At 28.0% G+C, this 6,757-nt stretch overlaps 1 long non-coding RNA gene across 1 annotated transcript; it reads right to left on the bottom strand.

Moving 5' to 3' along the window:
- Positions 1–423: 423 nt before the first annotated feature.
- LOC140666244 (uncharacterized) lies at positions 424–6,233 on the bottom strand. The gene is made up of 3 exons (XR_012046737.1): positions 6,145–6,233; positions 2,605–2,797; positions 424–644 (listed from the first exon to the last, which is right to left on the bottom strand). It is a non-coding gene; the product is annotated as an uncharacterized lncRNA (long non-coding RNA).
- Positions 6,234–6,757: the final 524 nt, after the last annotated feature.

Raw genomic sequence — 6,757 nt, 5'->3', positions numbered from 1 at the left:
GATAATTAGGTAGACGAGCGTAAAGAATGCATTATCTTTTTATAGAAATATTTATCCGAGTCGACTTCCTTTCTGTATAACATATGTATATATATAAAATAGCAAAAAATAAATTTTTTAATTACGATTTAAATAAAGAAATTGTAAATTTATTTTAATATAACATTAATTAAATGTTCATATTTATTATAATATTTTAATAATAATATATTTTAGAATTAATATAATATATTAATTAATTTATATTAATATATTATAATATTATAATTTATATCTTTTAATAAAAATTAATATGTAAAATATAATATATATTTTAATATAATTATAATATTTAATATTTTTTCTACATTTGTAATAAAAAATTCTATTTTTGTATTCGTTGCAGTTTAAGCATGCGATACGATGTGACAGAACTGTCGAATTTTTCACGGGCGTTTTTAATTGAGCTAATCACTGAACGAAGGAATAGAGGGTGTCGACGGTCAATAGAAAACTCCATTGGCTATTAGGTCAATCCCGCGCGTCGGTATCAGCTTGCAGGCATTGTGTTTCATTTTCCACGAGTAGTGTATTGGCTTCCCTTTCTTTCTTCCGCTGGATCGACATTAAAGCGTAGATTTTCAGCGGATCTCCGTCACTCTTTCCTGAGCGAGAACGAGAAAAAAAATGTGGATCAAATCGGCCTAGTTACACAATGGGAATACAATACTCGCGTCCCGCGAAAAAAAAACCGTGCATTGTGACACGAAATTATCACGTTCGGCAAATGGTGGAGACGCGCAATTCGTGCCTCAAACATAAAAAAAATGTCAGAGAAACGTATTATTTAATTCTAAAAAAAACTAACAAAAGATGATATTTATATGAAGACTGTCATTCCTTTGCATGATTATTTTAATTTTTAATTTTTAACTTTTTAATTTTTGATTCTGATAAGAGAATTTTATAATTAATTCATCAATGTTTTCTTTTCTTCTTTCTAACTTTTCTTTGGATTTATTCTTCCAAAAAGTTGCATAAAATGCATAAAACTGTTTGGTCATCCATCTTACTATTGATGATTGGATATGTATTTCAGTTTAAAATGTAATTCCGATGCTTTTTTTACTTTGAACAGTTGACTTATCTATCTTGTCGTTTATTTTGCGTATATTCATTTGATTGATCCATCATTCATAACTCTTGGTATTTTTCAATATATAATATCAAAATTGAACAGAATATAAATCAATATCCGTTGCTTAGTTACATACAAATCATGGAGTAAAAAAATAGAAATTTATTTTTCTGAGCATAAGCATACATGAGATTTCTATTATGAGGAAATTTAATTTTCCACTCTATTGCTTATAATATCCAAAGGAATATTTTCTCTATTTTTAAGATTAACTTAAGGGTTCAATAAATAAAAAATATTAGTAGAGAGAGAATATTTGCATAAAATAGATATTGAAAAGATGTATTGAGGAAAATAATACATTTTACGAAAGCAAAAGACAAATTTCAGTTTTCTTTTATTTTGACATATTTATGTTGAAAATCAAGTATAATTTAGACATATTTTAATCCGTATATCCATTTAATATATCAAAAGAAAATAAATAAATAATTCTAGTAATAAATGTTCTATGTTTGATATTTAAATAAAACACAGAGCAGTGCTCTCGAATATATTATAAACATAGATATATATAAATAAATTAATTCTTTTTTTACGTCGTATATATTCATCATATTGGTCACGTGGCAAATCACAAAAACAAAAATTAGTTGCATCTAGAATAAAAATCATCCATGAAAAATCGTAAAGTCTGTCATCCTTTTGTCAATAATTATCCATTATTAATTTTCCTTATAATAGTATGCTCAGGAGAGAAGAAGATTAAGGGGAGGGGGGGCATATTTGCTCTTCGTACACAAGAATGGAGTTACAAGAAAAAAAATGTAAACCTGTAAAAGCAAGAGAAACAAGAAGGGACAGATGAAAAAATATAAGAGTGACAAAATTATGAATATTAACTCTTTTTATTAAATATTTTATTTTTTACTTATATTTATTATTATTATTATTACTAATACTATATGAATAAATAAAATATTCTTATTAATACAATAATAATAGGAATAATAAATATTAATAATTAACAATTAAAATAATTAATAATAATATTAAACAAGTTGGGTGGGGAAAGAGTATATATAAATTATGTGTAAAAATGTTCTTACATAGTATATATATATATATAAAATATTGTATATATAATATACATAATAATATATATAATTTATATAGTATTAAACACACACATATTTACATATACATATATATATGTATATGTAAATATGTGTGTGTTTAATAATGTACTATAAACATTTTCTCGCGCCATTTTGTCAAGCTACCAGTCATCGGGTAGTCTGACAATGAGCCAAAAGTAGCCAGGGGTAGCGTGTGGACAGCGCACACTGATCCGTGGAAAGGGATTCGACGGGGGTGCCGCGCGAGGGATCGTTCCTTACCCTCCCGATGGGCGAGCCCATTGGTCAGATCAGACTCTGTCCCTGGACGGGACTATCGATTATTTGTTACCGATTTCCAGGGGCTACCTGCAGCGGAGGACAGTTGCTGTTCGCCCGCGGCGGGAGGTGTGGTCTGCCCTTGCGATTGTTGTTGCGTCAAAAGGGGGCCCCTTTAAAACCTGCTATGCAAATCGAACCGCTGACGTCTTCCCTCAGATCCTACCCCATCCCGTTGCGAATCTCAGCTGATCGAAGCGGCGATCGATTCTTGTTTGCTTCTCTGAAATAATAATAAATATAACAATAATATAATAATAATGTAATAATAATAATAATGATAATAAAATTTAGATTATAAATAAAAATAAGAATGTTAATACAAATTTTATTAAACTAAAAAAATCCACACAATTCGAAATTAACTAAAAAAAGGAGAGAAGAAAGAATATGACTTCATTATATATTCATTGTACATTTTCAAATTATATGCTCGGTACTTTCATTAATAAAGAATTGATCTACCACCTTCCACGTTCTTTATAGAATTTGTAATGAAAAAGATCTTTTCTATTTTTATCCTTTTCTTAACGTAACGACATGAAAAATTCGCGATGGAAAAGATGCTGTCGATATTAATGTCACGTATAAGAATAGCGCACATTCGCGAACTCGGGCAAAAACTGCTGTGCGACTGGAATATGGAACTTTAAAACTTGTCCACGCTTTCCATTTGCTCTTCTAACTTTTTCTCTTTGGCCACACAAAAGAAAGAATCGAAATGATGTCCTTCGTAGACGTCTCTCTCTTTCTCTTCCCCTTTATTTCCTTCAATTTGAGAGGATCAAAACGTTCCTCCAATATCATAGCGGGACAAAAAAATTATTTTTGCAAAGACAAAGTTTTTTTTAAAAAAAAAAAGTTATGCGTGTACTTCAAAACAGAATCCGCAAAAGAGAAATATGTTTTTGCGAATCTAATTAATTTTATTTTTGTATTTTATTATGAAATATTCTTTTATTTAATCGTAGAATACATATCATAAATTTTATTAAATATACAGTGTTTTTAAAGCTGTTCTTTAAATATATGATTTTCTGATTCGTTGGAAGACGATTTTTAAAATTTTGAAAATGTTGAGGTATTAATAATTTTTGAATTATTATTAGCAATAAAAAAAGAAGACCTCTTCGCAAATTTTGTGGAGTTAAAATATTAATAAAATTATATTCTTCAATTATTTATTTGAGATGGAATTTACTTTAATAGAATTTTAAAGTAAACTTCATTTAAAATTAACTGAAGAATATATATATATATATATATATATATATATATATATATATATATATATATAGTTTTATTAAAACACAAAATTTGCGAAACAGCCTTCTTTTTCGATTAGTGATAATAATCCAAAAATTATTAATACCTTAATATTTTCATTAAAAATCCTCTCCAAACGAATCAGAAATTCATTTATTTAAAGAACATTTTATAATTTTAGGGACACTTAAAATTTTATTAATATAATTAATATAATATACTTATCTGTGTGAGATAAAAAAATTGGAAACACATAATTGATGATTTTTCTTGACATTTTATCTCTAAAGAAATCAATTAAAGAATCTGTTATTTTAAAGACAAATCAGTGGTTTGAATACTATATATAAGATACAAATATAATTTTTATTACATACTTACATATATAATAAATTTTATTACATATTGATTCTTCTATTTTACGAAAATTATAAAAGAATCGTAAAATAGTACTAAGTTAATTATACTAAAATTTCTTATCTATATTAAAATCAATTTATCTCTTTTTGTTATAATTTAATTAACATTTCAATAAAACTTTAGAAAAGTTTATTAAAAATGTATACGGATACAAATATTCCATACACATAAATTTTATAACGTATTAATTCTACTTTGAGGCAATTGTGTCTTATTTTAGTCCGATAAAAATAATTTTTATCATGCAAAAATATCAGTTTTGCTAATTAATTAGAGTTATTGTTTGCAAATTTTCAAAATGATAAATGATATTTAAAATAGAAGAATGTAGGATTAAAATAATGTTTGTGTCTCAAATATGTGTATGTAACTTCTTTATAAATCAAATTATACATAATTCTGAAAATATTTGACATTTCTATTTCTCCGTTTCTAAATTGCTATGTATTAATATTGCACATTTAAACAGTTAAAATAAATAAATGGAAAAATTAATTAGTAATATTAATAAACCGATTAAATGACGTAATTTCGAAAGTAATTTCTCCTCTTATAATATCTCTTATATTATTTTTTAAAATAAATTGGAAAATGGAATATTTATAATAAATCAAAAGACAGATCACGTGGTAAAATTAGAGTTTTCCTGGAGAAAATTATAATATAATCACATATTAAAATAATACTAAATTATAATGAAATATGTCTATTATAATTGACTTTTTCGTTGTAATTTAATTAAAATTTTAATAAAAAATAAAAAAATTTTAACAAACTGTTTTTATTAAGCAAATTTTAATAAAATTTTATTTACATAAATTTCATGAAAAGTTTTATAAAAGATTATTCATGAAAATTCACTAAAATCTATTACAATATCTACGAGAAAAGTGATATAAGTTATTTTTGCATTATCTTGAAAAATTGACGTTTGTAAATAAATAATATTAATTAAAAATCACATGTCAATATTTCAATGCACACAAGTGATTGTTAATTTCAAGATATAATAAATTATATAAGTAATAGATTCTTTTGAACAGCGTGACAAACTTTTCATGAGATTAATTGATATGATTATAATAAGATTTAATATACAATTAAAGTTATATTATAATGCTTCAAATATGTTTATTATTTATAACATAAAGAAAAACTATTATATACAAGAAAATATTAAATTAGTAAATTAACACAAATATTAGAATAATATATTGCAAATTTATTATAATTCAAAATTTGTCATCTTTTTTCCAATTTTTAATTCAATTTTAAAAGATTACGTGCACTCCAATTTCAGCACCTTCTTCCATTATTTCAATAAATTTCAGATTAAATAATCTTTGGAAATATTTTTATTTCACATTGAAAAAGCTTCAATAATTATTCAATCATTTTCAATTGTATTTTAATAAATTTATTTTAATTTATAGATTTATTTAGAATATCTTTTTTAGGATTTTGTAAAAATAAGACACATAAATTATATGTTGTAGACTAATAAATATTGAATATAACATTTACTTTAAAACAAAATCTATACACATATAAAAAAATATATATTAACACTTAAAAACATACTCTTCTGTTGCTTATATTCGCTTTATCTTGCGTCACACTATATGTGTATATTTTTTATTTATATAAAAATAAACAGCAAAAAGATGTGAATATATATAATTTACGTAGATACGGAACTCATGGATAAATGTATTATAACTGTAAAGCGAAAACTGACAAGTCTAGACGGTGGCAAATGGAAGATGCAACTTGCATGAAATGCACCGTCGAGTTTAGCGTGAAAAATCAATCGCGCGGTAAATGGAGATGCGTAATTCGGCGCGCGAATGACATTAATTTCCAGACGACCCGACACACACATACCGGCATATGTCGCGCGCTCTCGAAATAATCGTGCGCGAATAGACAGCGAACAGAAGCTGGAGCATCCATATTTCGTGAGCAGCAAGACGCGCGCGACGCACGCCACTGGTCATTGCTCTCTCAAAGTGGCGCCGCCATTTTGTGGCCGCGCGCTCGCGCGCTGGCACGTGTGTGTGTGACGTAGCGTCACGTGCGGGGGCGAGGGGCAGCCACGTGACCCTCGCGCGAGAACGCGCTTCCGGATTGGCCCGCCGCGGCGTCCCAGATGACGTAATAAAGCGACGACGCGCCGACTGCCTAGGCTAGCGATCGACGACAACCGAACGAATGTATCCACCCACCAAATGTGTACGTGTGTATGTGTGTGCGTGCGTGTATGTATGTGTAATTCACGCGCGCGGGAAAGAGAGCAGTCGACGAACGAGTGCTCGCCGGCGTGAATTCGGCGGATCCGTTCGCGCGATTTATTCAGTATTATTCGCGGATCGACCGGCGGATTCTCATTTACGGATGATCGACAGCAGGTATGATACTATTCGCTTTCTTCGATATAGTGTGCGATAAGGCTTTTTCTGAGAACTGTCAGAGAGGTTATCTCATGAAGTATTTATTT

The sequence above is a fragment of the Anoplolepis gracilipes genome, chromosome 5 (assembly GCF_047496725.1).
Source record: "Anoplolepis gracilipes chromosome 5, ASM4749672v1, whole genome shotgun sequence".
Lineage (NCBI taxonomy): Eukaryota > Metazoa > Arthropoda > Insecta > Hymenoptera > Formicidae > Anoplolepis > Anoplolepis gracilipes.
This window is presented reverse-complemented; position numbering and strand designations above follow the sequence as displayed.